General features: G+C 51.8%; 1 pseudogene; it reads left to right on the top strand.

Moving 5' to 3' along the window:
- Positions 1-27,912, top strand: part of LOC102958038 — a 108,698-nt pseudogene that overhangs the window by 66,327 nt on the left and 14,459 nt on the right.

Here is a 27,912-nt window from a genome sequence, read left to right as displayed (position 1 = left end):
AATCCTGCGGGACCATGATCCTAACGACCGATTTACTGAGCTTATCCTAAGTTTCGGGAACGGTGCTCAGCCCGTTTCATAAACTACCCCATCAACGCCTCAGAAAACACCGCCCGTCTTGTTTGCCACGGTGTCCTCGCAGCTTAGCACGATGCCTGGCACGCAGGGGACACTCAAGAAGCATTCCACGGAGAATAGCAGCCCCGTGGGGTCTCGGAATTACCTCCAGCTCACAGAGAAGGAGACGGAGGCTCAGAGAAGTGAGATCCCAGGTCCACGTTCACAGAGAATGTAGCAGAGCTGGGATTTGGCCCGGGTCTGGCTCAGCCCGTGACCTCGAAGGCTGTGCCCTGGGGCTGATTATAGGAAAAGAAGCAATGCATGGTCTTGGGGAAGGATGTGGTTGAGAAAGGCTTTCCAAGGGAGGTGATTCTCAAGCAGGCCCTTGAAGAAGGAGCTTGCCAGGTGGACAAGCAGAGGAGGAGCATCTGGGAGGACGGGGTTCGGGGCTCAGGGGGGCAGTGGGGGGACCCAGTGCCGTGTGGCTGAGCATCAGCTCATCTGGAGAAGAGGCAGCAGCAGGAATGTAGGGGCAGCAAGACGATCACTGGGGAGACTCAGAGGCCCATTCCCCTTCCACTTCCCTCTGTGGCTCTGATCTGGAAGATTCCTCTGAACGGTGCAGGCGGTGGTTACGCCTGTGTTTGATTTATTTTATAGCTGGGGTTCCGGAACTCTTGTCTTGGCTGCAACGTATAATGTGGAATTTCCCTCCCGAGCAATTCTTCATCGTTGGCAACCCACCGGAGCGTGATTTTGGCACACTTGGGTGACGTGGCGGGGTCTCAGCTGGTGCAAGCCCGGGACGCCCCGTGTTGCTGCCCCAAATGCTCAGCCAAGGTGCGGGGGCTCCTACCAGAGGGGTCAGACCTGCCACCCTCCTCAGCGGTGGCACCAGGAACACATCTTTGTTTTTCCCACGTTGCCTTTAATTCCTCCACCGAGAGGAGGGGGAGAGCTGGGATACCGAGTGTTTTTGTTTGTATCTGTGTTTCCATGACTCATGATGTGACTTCATCTCTCCTGGGACACGTATCGCTTTCTACCTGCAGGTCGTGAAAAGGTACACGCTTCTGAATCAAAACTTAGTTGGATTCTAGTCTCGGACGTCCCAGATTGATTTACTCTAGGACCTTGAGGAGGGGAGCGTCTTAACCTGCCCTAAATACTGGTTTCCTCGTCCGCAAAACGGAAGCGACAGTCATATGTACCTTAGAGGGATTTTATAAGGTTTTAGCAGTTACCTGGGTAAAACACCACGGGTGGCCCATTGTAGGTGCTATGGACTCAAGGTTTGTGTCTCCTCCAAATTTATATGCTGAACCCCTAACCCCCAGTGTGATGGTGTTTGGAGGTGGGGCCCTTGGGAGGTGATTAGGGTTAGATGGGGTCAGGAGAGTGGGGCCTTGGTCTAATGGGATTAGTGTCCTTTAAAGAACAGACACCAGAGAACCCTCTCTCTCTCTCTCTCTCTCTCTCTCTCTCTCTCTCTGTCTCCTCCATGCAAGGCCCTGTCTGCAAACCAGGAAGAAGAGAGTCTTCACTAGGAACCAAATCTGCCAGCACCTTCGTCTTGGACTTCCCAGCCTCCAGAACTGTGAGAAATACATTTCTGTCATTTAACTTCCCAGTCTGTGGTATTTTGCTACGGCAGCCGGAGCTGACTGGGACAGCAGGTACTCAGTAAATACCAGGTCATATTCTATGGGTCTCATTTCCCTTCTCCTTGAGGGCAGGGTCCACCCTCCATCTTCCTGGCTTGCAGAGTAACTTCTAGATGCCCCGTAAATGTTCGTGGGAGAATTCGGCAGTTGGCAAACGTGGGAGTAAATGGATGAGCGGGTGAGGGGGCGAGAGGCAGAGAAGCGGCCCATGGAATCCACTGACCGGAGCAGCAGATTCTCTTTCCCCCACCTCTTCCAGGGTACGAATATAGATCGACCTGGAGGCTGACCCTCACAAGGCCCTCCTGGCTCTCTAGAAGCCTTGCAGGGTGGCCTGGCCTGGGTACTGCCGTGGCTCCTTGCCCCAGAGTCAACCACAAGGCCCTGAAACTCCCTGTCTACAAAGAAGGTCCCCGGGTCAGCTGTGAAGAGAGAAGGGCCCCCAACCCAGGTGTGAACAGAGAAAGACCCCCTCCTCAGGTGTGAACAGAGAAGTTCCCCCTCCCCAGGTGTGAACAGAGAAGGGACCCCACCCCGGGTGTGAACAGAGAAGTTCCCCCTCCTCAGGTGTGAACAGAGGAGGGCCCCCACCCCGGGTGTGAACAGAGAAGTTCCCCCTCCTCAGGTGTGAACAGAGAAAGGTCCCCACCCCAGGTGTGAACAGAGAAAGATCCACATGTCAGCTGTAAACAGAGAAGGGCCCCACCCCAGGTATGAACAGAAAAGGGGCCCCCTCCTCAGGTGTGAACAGAAAAGGGGCCCCCTCCTCAGGTGTGAACAGAGAAGGACCCCCTCCTCAGGTGTGAACAGAGAAGGGCCCCACCCCAGGTGTGAAGACAGAATGTCCCCACCCCAGGTGTGAACAGAAGGGTGCCTACCCCAGGCCTGCCAGGATGGGCTCTCCCTAGAACGCAAAATTTGCTTAAAGAAAGCCCAGAGTTCACCGTATTCACCATTTTAGTTCTAAAGAGGCCCTCGGGTTCCCCAGCCCAGCCCCCACCCCCCACCCCAACAGTTAGAATGCCGGCATTGGGTCAGTGGCCTTTGTTGCCCTGTCCCCAGATATCACCTCCTTAGCCCCCTTTCCCTCACCTCCTCCTCCCCGAGTCTGCACAAAAACACCATTTGTGGGAGCCAGGCTCCCAACCTTGGCACAGAGCCACGAAGTGAAGTAATTGTCAATTAGAACTTAATTGCTGGATTTAATTTCGGTTTTTTTTTTTCTTTTTGTCTCAATTGTTGAAAAAGTGCAGTTCCCGCCTTCGAATGTCTGATGAGTTCCTTCTGTCTGCCCCAGGAAGGGATGGGGTCGGGGGAGGGAGAGGCAGAGACGGCCCGGTGGATTTTGCGTCTCGAAGAGAATTTACAAAGTTAACCTTCCCCAGGGGCTGGACGCCAAGAGAGAAGGAGAAATCTAACTCCAAGGCTTGGTGGCAAAGGACGTTGTCCCTTAAGGCCAAATTTTCAGTGACCTTCGATGACAGCGGCGTCTGAGCCTGGCGGACGTGTGGCCTGTCGCTGCCACCACTCACAGAGGATCTCCGGGGAGCGAGGCACCTTGCACTGTCCCATCTACATCCTCCCGACAACCCTACCACCTACCGCCAGAGGGTCACGGTCCGTCCCGTGGGGAGACAGGAGGAAGCCGAGACTCACTGGGCTTCAGCACCTTGCCCAAGGTCACACAGCTGGTGCTGGAACGTGAAAGCAGCACCCCACTTCCAGCAAAGGGCCCGGCAAGTTCTCCAGGCCCCGGGGGCCACTCGGGAAAAGATGGTGATCTGCATGGATCTGGAAAATGAGAGGGCGGGCTCACGCTCCCTCCTTCCTGCTCAAGAGCAGGGAGGCCCTACGGCCCACAGCCTGCACACCCCCCTGCTCAATGGTGCCACACATCACAGGCCTCTGTAACCCACCCAAACTGCATCATTCCTCGGGCAGCTCCCGCCCGAACACCTTCCTTCCAGGCCCAAGACTGGCTTCCATCACAACCGCCCCGGCGTCTTCTGAGAACTAATGGCGCGAAGAGGGTACTCAGCTTGGCTCAAGGACCAGCCCCGTCCTGCCTCCACCACGCACAGCTGCTGGACCCCTTAGCAGGTGCCCGGAACCGGGGTGTTCCTGACAGCAAGAGCTCTAGGAAGGCGCATTTATCTGCACACCCGGCTCAGGGTTCCTAAGGCAGAACCTCTGTGTCACTTATCACGGTGCCATCATGAAGGCCAGGTCATTCGGGGACTCGCTACACGAAACGCACTCGTCAGAAATCACAGCACTCACGTGGCCCCCTTGTGCTCCTGTGACAGTTTTAATGGAAAGTGTCGCACCCTGGCCATATTCTCCGATAGCCTCCAACGGGGCCAAGTCCTCAGATGTTTCCGCAAACCACGGCCCCCTGGCCAAATCCGTTCCCCTGCCTGGTTTTGCACGGCCTCAGGCTAAGAGTGGTTTTTGCATTTTTCAATGAGTAGGAGACCGCAGAGGAACCGATAAACAGAAAAGAAAAATAGTATTCATGACATAGGAAAATCATATGAGATTCCAATTTCAGTGTCAATAAAGTTTTATTGGAATACAGCCACGCTCGTTCATTTGCATATTATACGTGGGGTAGTTGTGATAGAGACTATATGGCCTGCAAAGCTTGAAATATTTCCTGTCTGGCCCTTAACAGGAAAAGTTTGTCACCCTTAGTCTAGATCCTTACAGCACTTTGGTACCCAGTCTATACCCTCTTTCCCAACCCGTGTGACAGATACCTCCACAAGCCTGGGCTCCTCTCCCCATTACATGGGACTCTGAGCTCCTGCCCATCCACACTAATGCCCTGCCACAGGGCCCAGCGGGTCTGATAGGACAGTCACTGGCCCTCACGTGTGGGCCACTGTCAGCAGTGAGAATGGCCCAGTGACGGAGTGTAAGCTTTGACTTTCGACTACTGGCTTCTCCATTTACCCCCTTGGGTCTCACTCAGCTCCCTCCTGTGAACAGGGAGGGAGTAGTAATCAAGCCCACGGCACCGGGCAGATGTAAGGATTAAATCAAGGATCTGGTTACAGGGCTTAGCACGGAGCCTGCCACACGGTGAACGTTCAACAAATGCTGAGCTGTGGCTGATGCGTTACAGAGACAAGAATGTGATCCCCAAACCTTTCTCGGGAGCATTTCTCAGAGTGGCTGGCCCGTCTCATGTCTCCAGTTCTCTTGCCCACTTTACCTCCTTCTTTCCTCCCGCCACCCAATTCGTGGGTTTTCCCTAAATATTTCTAACAGCTGTCTATGTGTCCCTTGCTGCGACTTAAAATGTTTTACAACTCAATTATCCTGGCTGTAAAATGGGCACAGGGCTTCCTCCCAATCTACCTGACAGAGCTGCTGAGCAAAGGAGACAGGGCAGAGGGTTTAAATTTTTTTTTTTTTTTTTTACGTTTTTTTATTTTTGAGACAGAGAGAGACAGAGCATGAACGGGGGAGGGGCAGACAGAGAGGGAGACACAGAATCGGAAGCAGGCTCCAGGCTCCGAGCCATCAGCCCAGAGCCCGACGCGGGGCTCGAACTCACGGACCGTGAGATCATGACCTGAGCTGAAGTCAGACGCTTAACCGACCGAGCCACCCAGGCGCCCCATAGAGGGTTTAGAAAAACATTTGTGGGGGCACCTGGGTGGCTCCATCAGTTAAGCGTCCAACTTGGGCTCAGGTCACGATCTCACGATTTGTGAGTTCGAGCCCCGCGTCGGGCTCTCTGCTGTCAGCGCGGAGCCCGCGTCAGATCCTCTCTCTCTCGGTCCCTCCCCACCCTCACACGTGCACGCGTGCACACGTGCTCTCTCTCAAAAATAAACGCTAAGAAAAAAAAAGAAATAAAATTAAAAACAAAGAAATACTTTGTGAAGTGCAGGGCCCCCTGCAGATGTTCCTTGTGATTCTTAGTATCTTGGGAGGACAGGAGACCCGAGCTGTGAGTTGAATTGTGTCCCCCCCCCCACAAAATATATAATCAAGTCCTAACCCCCAGTACCTGTGAACGTGATCTTATTTGGAAACTGAGTCTTTGTGGATGAGGTCCTACTACATTAGGGTGCCGTAACCGGTGTCCTCAAAAGAGGAGGGAAATTGGGACGCAGAGACAGAGAGAAGAATGCCTTATGACAAGGGGGACGGTCACAGGAGTGATGCCAAGCCAGGGAACGGCCAGGACGGCCGGCAACCATCAGAAGCCAGAGAAAGACAGGACGGATTCTTCCCTAGAGCCTTCAGAGGGAGCACAGCCCTGCTGACTTTCATGCTCAGCTTGTAGCTTCCGGAACTTTGAGACGGTGCGTTTCTGCGTGAGCCTCCAAGATCGTGGCTGTTATGGTGGCCCGAGGAAACTCATATGAGTACGACGAACCTCTTACCGGTGAAGCCCCCAGAGCTACCCTCCATCAGTTTACTCCGGCCAGGCCCCCTCTTGGCAGGGTTCCCCATCATGCCAGCCCCCAGACCGCGACGAACACAAGGCAGTGTGCCACCCCAGGACCTCAGCACGGCAGATGCCAGGGGCACAGCTGCTGACGTCGAAAGGCACCGTGCCAGCGCTCTGTGATCGAGCCAGGCCTTCCTCGCTGGTGGCCTTTGTTTGCTTGCAAAGGAGCAGGATGGAAAAGAGCCCATTTGAAAATGGGGCTGGGCTTCTGCATGACGCTTAGAGCTCATCAAGCCCTAATAAAAGTGAAAAATTACCTCTGGTGTCCCCAGAGCCAGAATTCATCTGTTATTAATGAAACCCACCCCAAAATAGAGCTCGGAGGAATGAGCCTCAGACAGATTTTTTTTTTTTTAAACAGTGAAAGAGAGTGTCCGCCCATGACCTCTGGGCTCGTATCGGGAGGTGTGCTTGTCCACCTTCTTGCCTACACCATTCCACCCCTCTGTCTGAGAAGGTCGCTCCCCAGGCCCAGATCTAATCCAGCTCAAATGCTGCCTCCTCCTCCATGAAGCTTTCCAGGATGTACTCCAACCAGGGCTGGCTTCCTAGATCTGTGACCTGTGCCGTCACACAGCCCCCTGAGCTCGCAAGGACCCACGGTTGAGTTAATGCCCTGCTGTCACGGTCTTGAAACTCCTAATCATTTTCAAACAATGGCCTTAGATTTCCATTTTGCACTGGGTCCCACAAATTCCGTAGCTGGTCCGAAGTCCTACCTTCTCCAGCCAACCAGGCAGAGCGATCTCTCCTCCCTCTGGACCCTCGAGATACCCACCGACCCATAAATCTCGCCATTATTCACTCAAGGAATAGCATCAAGCACCAGCTGGGCAACGTGACTCAGCAGCCAAGAGGGCAATTCCAGCCCCCCTGTCACACTCCAGGGTGAGGCAGACAAATCGAACACAAGAAGGGCAGGGGCGCCTTGGTGGCTCAGTCGATTAAACTTCCGACTTCAGCTCAGGTCATGAATGATCTCAGGTCCGTGAGTTCGAGCCCCGCATCGGGCTCTGTGCTGACAGCTCAGAGCCTGGAGCCCGTTTCAGATTCTGTGCCTCCCTCTCTCTCTGCCCCTCCCCCACTCATACTCTGTCTCTCTCTCTCTCTCCCTCAAAAATAAATATTTTAAAAATTAAAAAAAAAACCACAATAAGGGCAGATTCAAAATCCTCTTACTTTCTCAAAGTGAGCTTCAATTTCTACTTGTGTGCAGATTCTATATACTCGTCACTTCTGCCCTAAATAATACTTCAACGGCTCCTGCAATAAAGACCAAAAAATCCCTAAGTCGGCCTGTGGGACGTGACGCACGCCCCACCCCCCACCCCCATCTCCTTCTGTCCTGGCCGGGGGTCCCCAGACTTCTGATACTCGGTGTGAGTCTGTTAAGGCTGCCACAGACCGGATGACTTACACAACTGAAACCGATTCGCTCACATCTCTGGAGGCCGGAGTCCAAGATCGAGGATGTCAGGGTGGGATTCTCCTGAGGCTTGTCCCCTGGGCTTGTCGATGGCCGTCTTCTGCCTCTGTCTTCATGTGGTCTCGGCTCTGGGCACACGCATCCCTGGTGTCTGAGCCTCTTTTGGTGAGGACCCCAGTCCTATTGGATTAGGACCCCACCCTTGTGACTCATTTAGCCTTAATTACCTCCTTAAAGTCCCCACCTCCAAATGCCATCATATGGGGGGTTAGGGTTTCGACACACGAATGGGGAGTGTGGGGACACAGTTCAGCCCAGAATATACTCCCTGTGTCACAGGCACATGAAGTTTTCTCCGCTCAAAATGCTCTTTATTTCATAAGCTCCTGTGCGTCTTTCAGGTCTCAGTGCCAACATCACCGCCTCCCAGAAGCCCTCCCAGATTGCCCTGGATCCTCCACCATCTCACCCCACCCAGCACTCCAGCCTGCACTCCACCTGCGTGTGTGATTACCGGATTCGCCTGCGCCTCCTCCATCAGACTGTGAGTCCTGCTGCAGCCTGAACTCACGCTTCTCCCTCCTGTTGGATCTCCAGTCCCCAGCCCTGCTCTGGGAATATCGAAGGCGCCTGACTACTAGATGCTGAACTTACCTTGACAAGAGAAACCATGAGCTCCTGATGAGAACAAGACCCCCCTGCAGCCCCCCAAGACACTTGACAGTTAGTGAACACGCCATTAGGTAAACGGTCAGCCACAGGGAACGCGTCAGCTCTGCTCCCATGTCTCCCAGATTCCGCCCCAGGCTCTAGATTTTGGTAACTATAACCCAAACATACCAGCTTGATGTAAGATCTAGTTCGTATCTTGTGATGGTCAATTGTTAAATATTAACAGCCATCATTCACAAGGAGAATTTTTACGTGCCAGGAATTAACATATATGTGTTATACATGCCATTTCATTTAAATTTTATCATAATTCTGGGAGTGCCTGGGTAGCCCCACCAGTTGAGCATCCATCTGGCTTTGGCTCAGGTCCTGATCTCGCAGTTTGTGAGTTTGAGCCCCGCGTCGGGCTCTGTGCTGACAGCTCGGAGCCTGAAGCCTGCTTTGGATTCCGTGCCTCCCTCTCTCTCTGCCCCTCCTCTGCTCTCTCTCTCTCTCTCAAAAATAAATAATAAGCATTAAAAAATTAAATTTTATCATAATTCTGTAAGATATTTAACCTATTTTTAGGTAAGAATTTGAGGTTTAAAGAGAATATCAATGAGAACTCTTTTTGGTGTAAGTGACAGAACATCCAGTTCAAACTAGCTTAAAAGAAAGAGGAAATTACTGGGTCTCATAACTGAAAAGACCAGAGGTGGACGAGAAGGGCTTCAGGCTCTGTGTGATCCAGGAGCTCATAAATGTCATGAGGATGCTGGCCCCATTTCTCTCTGCTTCTTCAGGCCTTTCCTTCCTCTGTGCTTTAATCTTCAGCTTGCTCCTTCTTGCAAAAGAAGTTCTTGATCACGAATCTTTACTCGTTAACTGTTTTCCGGGGAAAAACACACGGTCTTTGCAAGAAGGCCCAACAAGGCGGTCTCTTTGCATCTCATTGGACCACACTGTGATTAAGTTAAGGATCCTGAAATGAAGATTTTCCTGGCTCATCTGGGTGAGCCCTGAGTGCCATGACAAGTGTCCTCACAAGAGAGAGGCAGTGGGAGATTAGACACACCCAGACCAGGAGGCAATGTGACCACGGAGACAAGATTAGATTTATGGAGCCACAAGCCAAAGAATGCCAGGCAGCCACCAGAAGCTGAAAGAGGCAAGGAATGGATTCTCCCCTAGAGTCTTGGGGTTTGGCCCAGCAAGGTTGATTTCGGACTTCTGACCTCCAGAGTTGAGACAGGATACATTTCTGCTGTTTTAAGCTATGATGCTCTGATCATTTGATGTAGCAGTAATAGGAAACGAATACATCACCTGACACCCACACGCTTCTGGGCAAGGGCACACAGGACATGTTCATGTCACCATACAACCTCAGCTGGGCACATACATGGTAGCTTCTGGATGTTGCTAGGGCCCCTCCCAGGACTTCGCGTTTGGCTTTGCAAGCAAGGCGGGGGAGGGGGGGGGGCCTCAGAGGAACAGGGTCGCTCTGGCCAGGTGCTGAGGCCAGACTGCAGAGGGGCATGGGTTGGAAGAGGACACGTGGAAGGAGAGCCTCTCCCTGAGCCGCGTGACAGGTGATGCGGTGGGGGTGGGGAGAGGGGGTCTGCTCAGGTTCTGGATACCTTCTGAAGGTCGAACCGGTGGGCGTTCCGGATGGGATGACTGCGGCATGTGAGACGCGGGAAGAAGTCAACGATGACCGCACGGTTTTGGTCGGAGCAGCTGAGAGGATGGTGTTGCTGTGAACGGAGAGAAGGAAGCGTCATACCCCGTATCGCACGGTGTCCCCACAGCCCCATAACACAGGAAAGCCCTCTGGATTCTGAGTCCCCGGAGCGTGTCCATAATTCAAAAAGAGGTGGAATCATCTCTGTCTTGATTTTTTTTCTCTTTCTTTCTTTTTCTTTTTCTTTTTCTTTTTTTTTTTTTTTTTTTTGCCTTTGCTGTTCCCTGTAGACCTTTCTCTTCCCTGCAGCTGTTGTTTTCCCCAGGAAACACCTGTTTCTCCCCACCCCACAGGTGATGCTCTCACCTCCCAGGATGCCTTCCCTTCGCCCCGGCTTGGTCTCTGTGCTGCCTTTTAAGGACCCAACTTGTGTTGCAAGTTGTCCCCCGGTCTCCCTGCGGATTGAGGCAGAGGAGCTTTTGAGGAGACTTCCCAGCTGATTAAGTGGCTTGGTCCCCACCCCCAGCCCCACCCCCCCTCCTTCTGTGCTGCTGACAGCCTGCTCGTCCCACAGATTTACAAGGAAGGGGTGTGGGGGGGCGTTGGGGATGAGCTGAAAGCTTGAAGCCTGAAATGCCAAAATCTGCACTGTCTCCAAGGTGGTGTTCGGGAACAGGAATCCGACAGCCACAAACCGAAACCCCTCGTAGATGCTGTGTATATGTGTACTTGTGTGTGGATATGCGTGCATGTGTCCATGCATGTGGAGGCGGGGCGAGGTAAGGGTCTAGTGTCATTACGAGTTCTAGAGCCTAAACCATATTCTCCAGGGGAAGTCACAACATACAACTAATGAATCTGTTGTCTGGTCTGGGTGAAACCATTTATTTGCTCTGTTAAAACCTCTCCTGAACTAAACGATAATCATAATCTTGACAATGATAGCTGCAGCCTCGGCCGTTGGTAGGTGCCCCTGTTACCATTTTACGGATGCGAAAACTGAGGCTGAGGTCATCTTCCCCGAGTCACTTGCTGGCTCTTTCCCAGCTCCGGTCCTCTGCACTTGACTATTTCCCCTGCCTGGCTTTCCTCCCACCGCCTGGCTTTCCCCTCCCCGGGGCTCTTCGGCAGCTGTGTCCTCATCCTTCTCACCCTTCATGGCTCTGCTCAAATGTCACTTCCTCCAGGAAGCCTCCCCTGACCATTCTCTACAGTAGACCCCCCCCCACCCTGCCCACCACTCCTGGTTTCTATCCAATCACTCCATGTTCTTCTCAAAACTTGACGTGATCTAAGTTGTTACTGTTCATTTATCTACCTGATTAGAGTATGCCTTTCTCCCTTAGAAAATAAACTCCCTCCTCCTGGAAGGTGGGCATCTACCCTGTCTTTTTCACTCCCACGGCCCAGAAGCTAGAGCAGGACTCAGTAAACGAAACTCTGGCCAGGTCCTCAATTTTACTGCACCGGTCCCAGCATTTTGTGCCTTCCTCTGCATCACTGTTCACTGCACAGTGGGCCCCGTGGTAAGCGCGTTCCTGATCCAGACGGGAATGTTCCAGTGCTCTGAGCACAGAGCTCCTGCCGCTGTCCTGCAGAGAAGGCCCCAGGTGCAGGCCGAGGTGACCGCGGGAGACCCAGCAGAAGAGCATTTCGGTTTCTCGGAGATAAAGTGACCTGGGGCAGAGTGTTCGCTCCAAAAATAGAGACAAGGGGACCGATTTGAGAGGCGCTTAGGGGGTAAAAGCAACAATACAAACCAGGGGGAGAGGAAAGTCTCGAGGAGGACTCCGAGATGCCTGGATGGAGAGAGGGAATACCAGAGGGGCTGACCTTGGGGTCACTTACTCCAAAGACACTTTTCTCCCGGGGAACAAAGGATGCTATAGCGTCAAAGGCTAGTGTCCTGATGAAACGGTCTTCCAAAAAAAATTACATTTTAGGTAAGCTTCTCAGCCTTTAAATGTCCAGGAGAAGTTTTTGCCCGCCTGATGGACGTGTTCTATAATCTGTACTGTCTGATGTGGCAGGAGAGTCACATGTGGCTGCCGAGCAGCTGAAATTTTACCTAATTTATTCTGGTTTTGGCTGGTGACTACCATATGGGACGCCGCAGCTCTAGATGAAACGACCAATTCACGGGAAGTATGGAGGGTATACTCGAGCACGTGAATGTGCAAACAGCAAAGTCCACATGGGAGAGGCTCTCCCGGGGCCCAAGCAAAAACTGGTTTCTTCTGCAAATAAATTGCAAGGGTTAAAAAAGAGAGAGGCAGACGGGAAATCTGTACATTAAAGGATACTTCAATGACATATTAACCAATCACAATGCGTGGGTCTTGTCTAGATCTGACTCAAACGGAAGAATTGTAAATAAAAGTACATTTACAGAGGCCCCCGCGTGGCTCAGTGGGTTAAGTGTCTGACTTCCGTTCAGGTCACGATCTCCGGGTTTGTGAGTTCGAGCCCCGCGTGGGGCTCTGTGCTGACAGCTCAGAGCCTGGAGCCTGCTTCCGATTCTGTGTCCCCCTCTCTCTCTGCCCCTCCCCAGCTCGTGCTCTGTCTCTCTCTCTCTCTCTCTCTCAAAAATACATAAACATTAAAAAAATACATTTACTAGGGGCACCTGGGTGGCTCAGTCGGTTAAGTGTCCGACTTCGGCTCAGGTCATGATTTCACGGTTCGTGAGTTCAAGCCCCGCGTCGGGCTCTGTGCTGACGGCTCGGAGCCTGGAGCCTGCTTCTGATTCTGTGTCTCCCTCTCTCTCTGCCCCTCCCCCGTTCATGCTCTGTCTCTCTCTGTCTCAAAAATAAATAAACGTTAAAAAAAATTTTTTTAAATACATTTACTAAATAATTAAATATTTGAACACCATCCATAAAATTGTTGATATTTTAAAAATCATTTTTAATGTCATAATGGCCTTGCAGTTATGTTTATTATGTTTCAGAGATACATATTAAAATGCTATATTTATGGATCATGTAATACGACGCCCAGTGTTGGCTTTAAAATAAGGGAGGGGACGGGCGCCTGGGAGGCTCAGTCAGTTGAACGTTGGACTCTTCGTGTCGGCTCAGGTCACGATCTCACAGTTGGTGACATCAAGGCCCTCATTGGGCTCCAAGCTGTCAGTGCAGAATCCTGCTTGGGATTCTCTCTCTTCCTCCTTCTCTGCCCCTCCACTGTTCACACACACACTTTCTCTCTGTCTCTCTCAAAATAAATAAACTTAAAAAAAAAAAGAATTTAAAATAAGGGAGGGGAAATGGATAGCAGTGGGAATAAGACAGGATTATCCTGAGTTCATGCTGTTTCGGGAGACCATTGTGTCATTTTCGCCTATGTTAGGACTTTCCCCATAATTATAACGTTAAAAATTATATTAAGCAACATGAACCTGCGCCCAAATAAAAGCTATTTTAGGCATAATCTTGCCAGGCCACCTGGGTCCCCTATGGATGTGCTACCATAATATCCCATGTCCCTTCCCACAGCAACAGGACTGCATTTGAGTGACACCTCTCCTCCCCGACTTGCCAAACTTCTTTCCGGTATTGTAAAAGCAAAAGAAACCTTAAAGGAAGATGCTCACTTATTTTCACCTCTTCAAAATCAGTCTCCAAAGGAGGAGCATTCCTCACTCTTTCCAAATGATTGCCCTCTGCCTCAGGATTATTTCCAGCTCCATCTAAAAACATCTTGACCTACAGCCTCCCTCCTCCCTCCTCTCTTCTCCCTTCCCCCTCCCCCCACCAGCTCTGCATCCCCAGGGGCTGGACCACTTTGACCTCCCCTGGCAGTGCTGCCCTCCCTCTCGCCTCTTGCACGTGTGGTCTGTGCGTCTGGAACACCCCGTTATATGCCCGAGAGGCAGAGCAGGTGCAAAGGCGGAGAGAGGGTCGAGCGCAGAACAGCAACTTGAGTTCCAGGAAATTTAAAAATTTTTTTTTAACATTTATTTATTTTTGAGACAGAGGGAGACAGAGCATGAACGGGGGAGGGTCAGAGAGAGAGGGAGACACAGAATCTGAAACAGGCTCCAGGCTCTGAGCAGTCAGCACAGAGCCCGACGCGGGGCTCGAACTCACATACCTCGAGATCGTGACCTGAGCCGAAGTCGGACGCTTAACCGACTGAGCCACCCAGGCGCCCCGAGTTCCAGGAAATTTAATAAGCAGTGTTACAAAACTGAGAGCCATCCTGGGCAGCGTAGCTGGGAACATCTTTCACAGGCGGCTGCCCTTTCTCTGCAGTCATTCTGGGCCATATGTCTGTAAGTACTAATTAGGATTCTAACATTCACAGACACCGAATATCAGTGGCTTCAACAAGACAAGAGCTGGTTTCTCACTCAGCAGGAGGTTTTCGGGGAAGGTGGGTTTCTCTGCCCCAGGATTGGGTCCAGTGAATCAACCAACTAAGTCTGATGCACAGTTTGGTAAAGGCTTCTCTGAAGTCCTGCACGAAGGACACACACCTGTTGGGGGAACCCATCCGTCTGGGCTCACGGTTGGATCTCGGCGTTTAGCACATTGCCGTCACATCCTGGCAGACCCCTGGGAGGTGCCGTGCTTCGCACACAACTGAGATTCAATAAATATTAGCTTAATTGATTTAAATCTGTGCACCTGCAAATATACGTGTATGTGTGTGTAAACGTGTTTATGCAGAGATCTCTGCCAAAACAACATATGGGAAAACGTGTCATCTCTGTGAGAATAGAAAACAAGGGAAGTGCCAGCCGAAAACCGCTCCATTGTTCAGGTAATTCTTTCTCCAGTTCACCTTGGAGAAGAAACTGTCCATATCTGAACAGGACATTTTCAGGGCTTCTGTTGGCAGCCGTCATGAAAGAGGGTCACGCCCTCTCCTCCCGTTCTCTTCCCGTCCTTCTGACCATCCTTTTCACATCTTCTTTGTGAACCGTCTTCGTCTGCCTGTTTCTCAAATGGTGATGCTCCTGGGGGCTCTTGTCACCCTACCACACGCTCTCCCTGGTAGGCTCAGCCACTCCCGTGGCCCTGTTTGCCATCTATGTGCCCACATCTCCCCAGTAGATACGAGGAACCCAGATGGTTCCCAGAGCTCCCGTCCTGAACATAGAGCTGCCCGTGGTGGTGGTCATTTCCACAACGCCTCACCATGGTTCCGTCCTTGGGGAGACCTGCTTTGACCCCTGGCCCCTCATCGCCCCCCTCAGCTGCTTGTCTCTGGGGTTCCCTGGCCCTTGCAAGACAGCTCAAGCTCTGGTACTTTCCGGGCATCCACTTGGCTTGTGGGAACTCATGTTTTCTGGACACCAGAAAGCCTCTTCTGCTCTCTTCCCCAGCCCTACTCAAAGAGGTGGAGGGGCTGGATGGGTCAGGCTGTTCCATGAGCAGGTGTTCAAGAGGGGAAGAAGATTCCAGGCTCATCACCTCACAGCCCCTCCTAGTGCTATGAGTACCTCCACACTGACCTGGGGACCCCATGCCCCACACTCCATGGGGTGCTGTAGAAAGAGCTCAGGCTCTGCAGCCTGCCTGGCAATAATGGCATTCACTAAGCCACCCACCAGACACGGGGCTGGGGCAAGTTACTTCACTTCTCTGTGCCTCAGTTTCCCTACCTGTAGAGTAAGACAGTAACGGTAACTGTCATAGGGGGTTGTAGTGCAGATTAAATAAGTCAGTAACTGTAAAGCGTCTAGAACCATGCCTGGCCCATAGCAAACACTTCAATTGTCTCTGTCAAGTACATTAAAAAAAAAAAATCACAGGAATTTGTTGAATGGACAAAGGAATGAAATGGAAGAATGAACGTAGCCCAACCGACCTGGGTTCTAATCACAGCACTGCCCTGTATATGCTTTACTGGGAGTGTCTAAGAGGCCAGGGCCTAAGAATTCAAATAGACCACGAGTGTATTACCGATAAAGCGAAAGAGCCCAGAGACATTAAACAACTTACCCGTCACCACACAGATAGTATATCTTGAGCCCAACTCTGCTCTCAGACTTTCTCTCTTTTCTTTACAATGATTTAAATATAGTTTTAAAAAGGAACATACATCTGGGGCGCCTGGGTGGCTCAGTCGGTTGAGCATCTGACTTTGGCTCAGGTCATGATCAGGTTTGTGAGTTCGAGCCCCGCGTCGGGCTCTGTGCTGACAGCTCGGAGCCTGGAGCCTGCTTCGGATTCTGTGTCTCCCCCTCTCTCTGCCCCTCCCCTGCTCATGCTCTGTCTCTCCCTGTCTCTTTTTATTTATTTTTTTTTAATTTTTAACGTTTATTCATTTTTGAGACAGAGAGAGACAGAGCATGAACGGGGGAAGGTCAGAGAGAGAGAGGGAGGCACAGAATCTGAAACAGGCTCCAGGCTCTGAGCTGTCAGCACAGAACCGGACGTGGGGCTCGAACTCACGGACGGGGAGATCATGACCTGAGCCGATGTCGGACGCCCAACCGACTGAGCCACCCAGGCGCCCCTCCCTGTCTCTTAACAATAAAAAAAAAAAAAGTTAAAAAAATTAAAAATAAATAAAAAAGAACATATGTCCATGATTTTAAAAAGTTAAATATGCCAGGGGCACCTGGGTGGCTCAGTCAGTTAAGTATCCAACTTCAGCTCAGGTCATGATCTCACGACTCATGAGTTCTAGTCCCACATCAGGCTCTGTGCTGATACCTCAGAGCCTGGAGCCTGCTTTGGATTCTGTGTCTTCTCTCTCTCTGCCCTTCCCCTGCTCACGCTCTGTCTCTCTCAAAAATAAATAGACATTAAAAACATTTTTGTAAGTTAAATGCTCCAGAAGTATGTACAGTAAAATCAAATTCCTGCTCCTCTCCCTGAGTCTCTGTCCCTGAGTGTGGAAGCCCCAGCCGGAGACGATAACAATTTGTACATTTAGGAGCTTGTCCCATGTCATTATAGAGCCGTCGCGTTGCTTTTAAAGGCCACAGAGTGTTTCACTGTAAGAGTGCCTGGCATCTCATTTAACCTGTCCTCTGTAGATACATATGTAAGTTATTTCTGATCTTTTACTACCCGTAATGTCCTTACGCACACGTCCCTGAGCAAAGGTGTGAATGCGTGTGCAGGGTGAATGCTGAGCAGTGGTGTCCCTGGTCAGGGGTTAGTGCATTTTCCTTTTTGAGAGAGCTCATTAAACGGCTTTGCCAAGAGGCTGTGCCTTCCAACAGCAGTGACGGCGAGTGCTGGTATCTCCCCTTAACGGCAGGTTCGCAGACGTCTGTATTTTGCCCAGTTTAACAGGTGAACATGATCTGTCACAGAAGTTGTAATTTGTGGTGTTTTTCCCCCCAACGGTGAGGGTGAGGACCCTCCATATGTTTAAAGGCCACTGTTACTTAGTTTTCTCTGAACTCAGAACTCTGTTCATGCCTTTCTCTTCTCTTTTGAGTTGCTAGTCTTTGTTTGTTTATTTTTCAGAGAGCGAGAGTGAGTGGGGCAGGGGCAGAGAGAGAGGGAGAGAGAGAGTCCCAAGCAGACTCCCCACTGCCAGCGCAGAGCCCGAGGCAGGGCTCGAACCTATGAAACGTGAGATCATGACCAGAGCACTTAACTGACTGAGCCACCCGGTGCCCCTGGATTTCATGAAACGATTTATGCCAAGCTTCTTTTCTTATGTGGAGTCTGAACTTTTGTGTCAGGTTTAAAAAGACAAAGTCCTGGGCCGGGCGGCGGGCGACAGGGGCGGGGGACTCGGGCGGAGCCCCCGCGGCCGGGTTAGGGAGGGCCGGGCCCGCAACGACCGGTTACGCGCGCTGCCCTGGCGTCCCCCGCAGATGTCACGAGCCGGGGGCCTCGTCATATTCCGGACGGTGAGCGGCCGAGGGCGCCGGGCCCCGGGGCCGCCCCCGACCCGCCGGGACGGGCTCCAGATTTTGGCTACGGAAAGGGGGAGATGCACTAAGCAAGGCCCGCCAGGAGGCACATTTTGGAGATCGATCAGCTTGAAGATCTTGCAGAGGCCGATCCGTTCTCCTTCAGAGAGTTTCTGAAAACCCAGAACCCGGGCCTGTCGGGAGAAGACACCGCCAACAACAGGATTTATTCAAAGGAACCCGCAAGGCACCTGCCGGGACTGGGCCGCAGCTCCCCAACCCCCCAGACCGTGGGGGTACGGCCTGGAATAGCAGCAGCCGTTTTTCGAGGACCCTACAGGGGCTGGTGACCTTCTGGACGAGGACGAGGACGAGGACGAGGGGTGGATCGGGGCCTACTCGCCGTCCAGTGGGGGAGGCTCCTCCTCCTCCACCCCGTGGGAGCTGGTGGGGCCCGAGACCCTGCCCCCGTGGATGCTGAGCGACCCTGACTCCCGCGCCTGCCTCTCTCTCCGGCGGGGAGCCCCAGCGCACACTTCGCGGCTCCCGGAGAGTCTCTGGGGGACAGGCGCCCGCGGACGCTGCAGATACGCCACGAAGCGCTGAAGGCTGAAAATTCTAGGCCGAGAGGAAAGCCGCCTGAGGTCCAGGGCTTCTCCGAAACTCAAGCAGAAACCGGGAGGACGCTGGAGCGGAAGCCGGAAGCGAAAACGATAAAGGCGGAAAGTGACGGCCGAGATCTGGAGTCAGTGGTCCAGCAGGGGCAGCAGCACCTGGCGCCGATGACAAACCGGGCCGTAAGGGCGGAAGGTCCCCTCCTGAAACCGAAGCGGGACAGAAGCTCGCTGCAGGCCTAGGTCTCGAACTTCAAGCGCCAGAAGGAGGCCCTGCGGTCGGGCCAGGGCGCCGCGCCTGCAGGGGGCGAGGCAGACCACCCACGTGGCCTCGCAGAACCTTCGCGTCCGCAGGAACAACACCCGCTCCTCCATCCGGCAGCTGGTTTCTGGAGCGGAAGCGTTGAATCGTGTTGCCGAAATCCTTCAATCCGTAGACAGAATTTCCGAGGAGCCTTGAGAGCCGTGAGGTGCCCGCAGGTCGCAGCCCTGCTTCCGCCCGGCCGCCGCCGCTCGCTGGGCTTGAAAATGCCGTTGTGTCTTTACGTACGGGGTCCTCGGCCGTAGCGAAAGTATTGATCGTGCCGCTGATTTCACGACCTAAACGGCGCTGGCAGCCAGGGGCAGCGAGGAGCCCCCCGCGTGTGAGAGCTGCACCCGGTTTCTATGCGCCCCTTCCTGGTGAGCTCCTGCTACTTGACGGACTAGTGCTCCTTCAAGAAGACGTTTCTGTGAAAGCCGGTGGTGTTTTGAAGTTACTAAACATGAACACGACCGTTCCGTCGTAAGTGTTTTCCGTCGTCATTCCAGAATGTTAATCGTAAGGTAAGGTCAGTCGATCGTCCTCGATTCCGTAAGGAGCGGGGGTAGGTGAGCCGCAGCTCTGTGCTCGCCTGCCAAGGCCCTAGTGCCTCCTTGACCTCATTTGGTGCCCCGGCTGGCTCAGAGTCCACTCCTGGGGCCTCGGGGTCAGGGGCGGCTGGTACAGTTGGAGACCTGAGCCTGGATGCCCCGAGCGGGGGCGCTGCTGTCCTTCCGCGGGGTCCCAGGTCACGCGGGCGCGACCATCTCAAGGCATCTGTGGGCCTTCAGACTCGAAAAGCTGCTTTGGCTGGAGGGTTTTGATGCGTGTTGCAAATGGCATCTCGTACAATCAAGTTTGGAATTCAGGGATTTGGAGGGTGTGCGCAGGCTTCCTGGGTCAGCACGAGGTCTCCCAGGGTGCTTTTCCAGCCGCTTTCCAATGTAGGGGGGGCACCACACGCACCATACCCCTTTTTGACCACTTTTCTCTAGATGTTATTTTTTTAAATACATGTCCTCTCTTCTGTTCAAATGGACAGCTTTCCTATTTAATAAATTGTAAAACTCACACACACACACACACACACACACACACACACACACACACACACAAAGTCCTTCCCCATTTGGATACTATTTAAATAAAATCTCCCACCTCTTTTTAAAAATACTTTCACAGTGGGGTTTTAAAAAATGTAGATATTTTCTCCACCTGGAGTTTATTTCGGTAGAAGTAACTAAGAATGGACCTGAACTTTGTTTTAGACGCGGCTACCACTTGTCTAAACCTAACACCACTTATTAAATCACCTCCTTTTCTCCCCCTAATCTGAAATGTCCTCTTAATCACAAACTAAATTTCTGCATATATTCGGATATATTTCTGGCTGTTTCACACGGTTTCATTGGTCTGTGTTCTACTCACACACCATTTACCAAACTGCTTCATTTATTTTAGCTTTATAAGGTAGTTTAATATCTTTCAGACCTAGACCACCTTTCATTATTCAGAATTTGACTGTTCTTATCTTTGTCTTTTCCCATAGAATATCAGCATATTTAATTCCGGGGGGGGGGGGACGGGGAATCCTATTTTTAATTGGAGTTATGTTAAATTTAGAGATTAATTTAGAGACAGTTGGCATATACGTAGTGTGGGTCTTCCTCTCATGGGGGCGTCTTTTCATTTATTCACACGTTTGTGTCTATTCCTTAATAATATCTTCAAATTTTATTCATATACATCGTACGCATAACTTGGTAACTATGATGCGTGAGATCTGTTTGCAGCTATTGTAATGGACTTCTTTGTTTCGTTATATTTCTTCTATTACATTGAGAGATACTCTGTTACCCCAACACGTAACTGAATTCTATTGTTGGCGATGTTTTCTAACTGAATAACCTGGATGTCTGTTTTCTAACTGAATAACCTGGATGTCGTTGAGTAGAGTACTCCTTGTTCCTGTTTACTTCTTCCTTCTTTCTCATTGCATCTACGATGCCTTGTGCCCATTGTCTAGTAGTGATAAGCATCATGGATATGTCATGTTCCTAACTTTAAGGAGACTGCTTTCTGGGGTTTCATGGGTAAGCACACAGGGTGTGTGTGTGTGTGTGTGTGTGTGTGTGTGTGTGTGTGTGTGTTCCCATTCCCCTACATTGCCCTGTGTGTGCCCCATTGTTTTTATAGCCGGGATTGGGAGAAGGGTGGCCCTAGAAAACAGAGGGCGAGCAGAACAGATTAGAAAATGAGCCAGGCAGGTGGGGTCTGGGGCTCTGGCCTGGGTACCCACAGAGATGGCTCCTCCTCTGTCCTCATCCCTTGAGGTCTCTGACACCGCCCCCCGCACCCCCCACCATGACTTCCCCGGCCCAGGATCCTGTCCCCATCACAGAGTTCACCTGAACTCAGAGTCTAGTCCCAGCCCTGCACCCTGTCCTCCTGATTCTCACCTTCCCATCCTCAGAGTGACCTAATACCACATCGTCAGCTGGTCACGGAAGGCACTTTTGTGAACAGCGATGCAACCGGGACGCCTTTCGGCAGCTGGTGGTCCTGTGGCCACACACACTGTACTCACGATGATGACATCAGCACTCCAGCCAGTGGAAGCTGAACAGAGTCGTGTGCATGGAGAGGTAGGGGCTACACAACACTCACCTACGGCGACCGTGAACCTCCCTGGTTCTGAGCCCTGGCTTTCAGCCCCCAGAGCAGAGGCCTGCTCTTCCCAGGAAAAGAAAATAAATGGCTTTGGCGTTTCCGACTGGCACACTGGGGCCTTTGAGGGCAGAACTGCTTTATTCCAGCTCAAGCTGCTCAAGAAGAGCCTTGACAGCCACAGGCAAACCCTCCTGCAGCCAAGGTCAAGGCCTGTCTGTGTGCCACGCCAGCTGGGCAGCTCCAGACCATGAGAGGGTTTCTGCAGGGCAAAACCGGTCCCTTAAAATCTAGGCAGTGGGGCGCCTGGGTGGCTCGGTCGGCTAAGCGTTTGACTCTTGGTCTCAGCTCAGGTCACGATCTCACAGTTTCATGAGTTCAAGTCCTGCGTCGAGCTCTGTGCTGTCTCCTCTCTCTCTCTCTCTGCCCCTCCCTGCTCTCTCTCTCTCTCAAAAATAAACATTTAAAATACTTTTTAAATACTTAAAATAAACGCTTTAAAAAATCTAAGCAGGAGCTTAATTCAGGTCATGATCTCACAGTCCGTGAGTTTGAGCCCCTTGTCCGGCTCTGTGCTGACAGCTCAGAGCCTGGAGCCTGCTTCCGATTCTGTGACTCCCTCTCTCTCTGCCCCTCCCCTGCTCATGCTCTGTTTCTCTCTGTCTCTCAAAAATAAGCATTGAAAACAAATGTTTAAAAAAATCTAAGCAGCCTCTTCTAACCTCCAAAAACACTTTTTAAAATGTAGTAACACACAACAAATTGGGAGAGAAAAAAAAGACATCTGCCACCATTATGAATATAAAGGATGCTGTCCTTGAGCAAACCGATAACACGATCATTAAGATCATCCATGGGTAAATGAACAAGGACATGAACAATTTCCAGGAGAAAAAGCTGGAAAACATACGAGTGTGTTTTTCTTTCTTTTTTACTTATTCCTAGTTTCTCGGTGTTCTGCAAAGACCTGTGATGTTATTTTGGCAATCAGAAAAGAATCGCTTTATTAATCTAGGCAGCTTTTTCAAGAAAGGCCTAAAGCTTCTTCCTTGCTGTCATGTTCTACAACGAATAGCACCCGACGTGCACTTAGGCATCAGAGGCCGACAGACATTTGGCACGTACGTGAGAAGCCCCCCTGGGCTCAGCCGGGAGGGCTGGGAGTGGGGCCATGAGAGGAAGTAGCAGACCCAGAAACGGGCAGGAAGAGGATGTAGGTTTCGGTCCAGGGTCTTCTGTCAGGTGTCCCGGGTTTAGGTACCAGCTTGGCTACCTAGCAACCGTGTGACCTTGATCCACACACTCACAGCTGGAGTAGCTCACATTGCTGTAAACTGGGGGCCATCGTACGTTTAAGGGTTGTCGTGAGAAGTCACTGAGATGACGGACAGGAAGGACTCAGCACTGTGCCCGGCATGTGGTAAACATTCAATAAACGTAAGACCACAATTTGCATGGTCACTATGATGGAAAAGGTTCATTCCAGGGGTGCCTGGGTGGCTCAGATGGGTAAGCGTCTGACTCTTGATTTTGGCTCAGGTCATGAGCCCACGGTCCGTGGGTTTGAGCCCCTCGTCCGGCTCTATGCTGACAGGGCAGAGCCTGCGTGGGATTCTCTCTGTCCCTCTCTCTGCCTCTCCTCTCTCTGCCTCTCCTCTTTCTCTCTCTCTCTCTCTTTCTCTCTCGCGCACACACGCTCTCTCAAAAATAAATAATAAAAAAAAGAAAAGAAAAAGACTCCTTCTGGAGCAGGAATGAGCAATCAGATGTGATTTTAGTCCTAGTACAGAGTTTACGGTGTGGCCTTGGGTGAGGCACATCACTCCTGGGTCCCAGATGGTCTCCAAAGCCTCTTCCAACCCAGACATTCTGAGTCTTATGCTTAGACTGTCCCCGTTGACCTTCTGGGGGCTCAGCGAGGTCACAGCTCACTCTCCTAGTGACCACCCTCACCCAGGGGGACCCGGTAACATGGCACCTTGCAGACATGCCATGGCTTGGAGCCCAGACTCTGAGGGTAGGAGGCTCTCCACCTCCAGGCTGCCCTCCCTTCCCCAAGGAAGTGACTTCTTGTTTGGACCTCTTCACCATTTCCATGGAGACAAGGGACAAAGCAAGAGGGCGTTGAAAAGCCTTCCTTCAGGAAAAGGCTCCTCCCCTCCCCGGGGAACCCCCACTCCAGTGACGCACTTTCCTAGATCCACAGAAGCCAAAAGGATTTCCCATCCCAGCAACCTCCGGGCCATTCTGGGGAAAGGAAATGGGACCAGGCTACCCATTTCCTGGGTAGGGGACACCCTACCGAGCCAGTCCCCACCAAGTGCCGCCCTGCTACACCCAGGCAGCTTCTGTCTGGGCTGCAGATTCCTCCTCTCCTACGGTTCCTGCTCGTTCCTTCCATACAGGAGGAATTTTCCATAATCCCTGCGGTGGGACCCGAGCCCTCAAGCAGCAGAGGACAAAACCTCACAAAGAAGGCCTGAAATGAATCCTCTCTTCTCTGGGTGGAGCTCAGCCCCATGCCACACACCCAGCTGGACAAGTCAGGACTCGCTTCTGTGATGGTGCTTCCAACAACACCCCATCCTGACTCAGGGGCAGTGCCCGTGTTAGGCCAGCCCCCATGTCGGCAAAGTTGTCTTGTTGGATGCTCTTCTTTTTTTTAATAGTTTCTTCATATTTATTTATTTTTGAGAGAGAGCCCGTGCACGAGCGGGGGAAGGGACAGAGAGAGAGGGGGACAGAGGATCCAAAGCGGGCCCCGCACTGACAGCACAGAGCCTGACGTGGGGCTCGAACTCACAAACCGCGAGATCGTGACCTGAGCCGAAGTTGGCTGCTTAACCCACCGAACTACCCAGGCGGCCCTGGGTGTTTTTCTTGCTCCTCCCCTCTGCACGGCTGGGCCCTCCCTTAGTGCCCAGCCCCCTCACATGTCCAGGGCCACTGCATTACCATGGGGACAGTGTGGGCATTGGAATCCTGGGTACAAACACCAGTTCGGTAACCGACTGTCTGAGTGATGTTAGGCAAGTCATTTAATCATTTGAGTCTCCATTTACTCGTCTGTACAACGGGAAGAAGGAAGCCTACATCGCAGAGTTCTGCGTATTCAGCCAACACCTCCTGAGCGCTTACTCAAGTACCGAGCGTTATTTCAGGTAAAAACTTGCTGGAGCAAAACCAGCTTGAATTCTGGAGAACTAACGGAGGTGACACTTGAAAGGGACCTTATAGACATCCATCACAAGCCATGCTAGAGTAGATGGTGTCAACGCCGACACTCCTTCAGGGAACAGCTGTGAAACCTGGATAAAAATACCAAAATAGGGGCGCCTGGGTGGCTCAGTCGGTTAAGTGTCTGACTTTGGCTCAGGTCATGATCTCACAGTTTGTGGGTTTGATCCCCGCATCGGGCTCTGTGCTGACAGCTCGGAGCCTGGAACCTACTTCGGATTCTGTGTCTCCGTCTCTCTCTGCCCCTCCCCTGCTCATGCTCTGTCTCTCTCTGCCTCTCAAAAATAAATAAATGTAAAAAAAAATTTTTTTGTAAATTAAAAAAAAATACCAAAATAATTGTTTGAAAGCCCGGTATGACGGCTCGCGGGTGAAGATACGTAAGAGAACACGTAAGGTCTGTTTCCTGCGCTTTGTCTCCAGAGATTCTGACTCAGTAGGTCAGGCTCGGGCTCACGGCTTGGCTTTTCTAACAAGTTCGCCCATGATGCCAATGCCATCCGTTCAAGACCACTCTGAATGACGCTGGCAGAGGAGAGGCACCTGGAAGGTGAGAGGTCGCGATGGGACACACCCACGGTAGGCCTGATACTCTCTCTTGCTTTTCCCTTGGAGGCAACTGCCAATTTTGAAGCCCCGGGGAGGGCTTGAAAGGAGGACCAAATAGAAGGCAGAGGATGACAGCACCAGGGTTGGGGCACTTAGGAAACAAAAAACTTGGAGTTCAGGGCTACCGTGGGAGCCAACATCTTGCAGAAAAACTAACTGCGGAGAAGGGGGTCCGATGTCTTTCCCTGAAGACATTTTCCAAATGCAATTCCCTCCTATCCGTGCCACATGCCTCTGGCCGCCCGTCTGGTGCTCTGAGGCTCCACCCACTCGGGGTTCACGTTCACACGTGCACACCTGTGAGGTACAGGGGACTTAATGCCTCACGGGAGGAGGGGCGCCTGGGTGGCTCAGTCCATTAAGTGTCCGACTCCGGCTCAGGTCATGATCTCTCAGTTTGTGAGTTCGAGCCCCGCGTGGGGCTCTGTGCTGACGGCTCGAAGCCCGGAGCCTGCTTCGGATTCTGGGTCTCCCTCTCTCTCTGCTCCTCCCCCGCTCACACTCTGTCTCTCAAAAATAAAACAAAACATTAAAAAAAATTATGATGCCTCATGGGATGAAACTGGCCACACCGTAAGATAGAAGCCCCTGGAGAAATTCCGCCCCTGGGAAGGGTCTTGAGATACAGCCTACGTGGTTTGTTGAGGGCACGGTCCTGTGAACTGAGCCAACACTTTTGCTTAAATCCTGCAGTATATACGTGAGGAACATGACGCCGTCTCGCTTTACAAGTGGGAAAACTGAGGCCCAGGGAATATGAGGAAACTTCCCAAAGCCCCAAAAAGCTAGCAAGCAGCAGAGTTGGTTCCAGAATGTAAGCGTTATATTAATGATAAAGGAACTTTATTACCATGTGTCAGGCACTGTGCTGAAAACTTCGCAAGCACATCCATTGAAACCCTTACAGCAATCTTAGGAGGTAATTATTAGATCCCCCCCCCCCTTTTAGACAGGCCAAAACCAAAATGCAGAGGGACACGATGAGGTCGCAACTAAAACAAAGCAGACCTAATCTTTCTGGGTAACAGCCTTATTGAGATGTAACTCAAACACCTTATAATTCATCTACGTAAATGTACAATTTAATGGTTTTTAAATATATTCACAGAGTTATGCAACCACAATTACGTTTAGAATATTTGCATCACCAGAGCTGGGATTTGAACTCACATCCGTCTAATTCCAAAGCTTATGCCCTTAATCATCACGTGCTATTGGCACCAAAACCCCGGGTCCAAGCTACATCCGTGATACAGCCTGTATGGACGGGAAGCAACCACTCCGAAGCCTGGGCACTTTCCACCATGAGACCCTGCCACTCCACTTTGGATGCAGAAATCCCTGAGGGGGATGCAGATGGGGTGCAAGGACTACCCAAGCCCCAAAGGCTGAAATGAAACCAAACCCAGTGTCTCACTCATGTCTGTAAATGTCATGTTGAGCTAGCACTCTCCACAGAGAGGGCTCCATCCAGGCTGATTGAGCTGAAGCCACAATTAGAAGTTGGTCACAAGGATGAGGGGCCAAGAAGAGTACAAGTCGATGGCGCCAGCCTTGAAGTGTTCATTGGTGGTAGGACGGAGATCCTGAAGGGATGTGCAGGGCCCCCTGGGTGGCTCCGTCGGTTAAGCATCCGACTCTTGGTTTCAGCTCAAGTCGTGATCTCGCGGTTTGTAAGATGGACCCCCACGTCGGGTTTTGTGCTGAGAACTTGGAGCCTGCTTGGCATTCTCTCTCTTCCTCTCTCTCTGCTCCTCACCTGCTCACTCTCTCTGTATCTCAAATAAATAAACTAGAAGAAGAAGAAGAAGAAGAAGAAGAAGAAGAAGAAGAAGGGATGTGCAGAGTGAATAAAATACTGCATCTTGGGCATTCATTCATGCATTTATTCAGTATGCACTTACCGAGCACCTACTATGTACTAAGTACTGGATTAGGCATTGGGGTGGCAGAGATACCTGCCTTCAAGTTGTTCACAGTCAGCGGGAGGGACCGAGAACAGTATATGATAAGGCATTTAGCTATTCATTCCATAAATGGATGTTGAATACTTAACGATGTGCCAGACCCCATTCTAGGTGCTCGCACCGTCGCCAACCATCCCCCAACGCCATTCTCCTTTCCTTCCCCGGTAGGGCTACGTTTCCCAGCCTCCTGGCCGCGTGTGGCCACGTGACCAGGTGCCGGCCAATAGGAAGCAAGATGGCCAGTGGTACAGGAAGTAATGGCCTAACCACTTCCAGGGGAGGACTTTAAAGGGAGGTGTCGTGGCCCTGCTCCCTCCGTCCCTTCCTCCATGCCACCCCTGAGTGTGAGCATGGCTGCAAGTGGACGGGAACAGCCCAGGGCTGACAGAGCCGTGGGAGAGAAGCGGCCCGCACCCCCGCGCCACGTCAGCCTTGAACTGCTAACACCTGAGCGGAGCACGTCTCTTGCTTGAGCCGCGAATCCACTGGTGTCTGCGACAGAAGGCAACCTCACATTCTATCACAGAGCAAACACGGCCTCCGCTCCACAAGGCGGCGTGTAAAAGGGAAAAATAAAGAGCCTCTGTCTCCAAAGAGCGGAGGGAAGCCACGTGATTAGCCGGAGGGAACCGGGATCCGCCCGCTTTCCAGCAAGGAAACCGACAGAGCTTCCCAGGGAGAAGAGAGGCTACGCGCATCTATCTGGACTTGGCCGTCCACGTAGTCCTGACTCTTC

Source organism: Panthera tigris, chromosome F2, assembly GCF_018350195.1.
Source record: "Panthera tigris isolate Pti1 chromosome F2, P.tigris_Pti1_mat1.1, whole genome shotgun sequence".
Lineage (NCBI taxonomy): Eukaryota > Metazoa > Chordata > Mammalia > Carnivora > Felidae > Panthera > Panthera tigris.
This window is presented reverse-complemented; position numbering and strand designations above follow the sequence as displayed.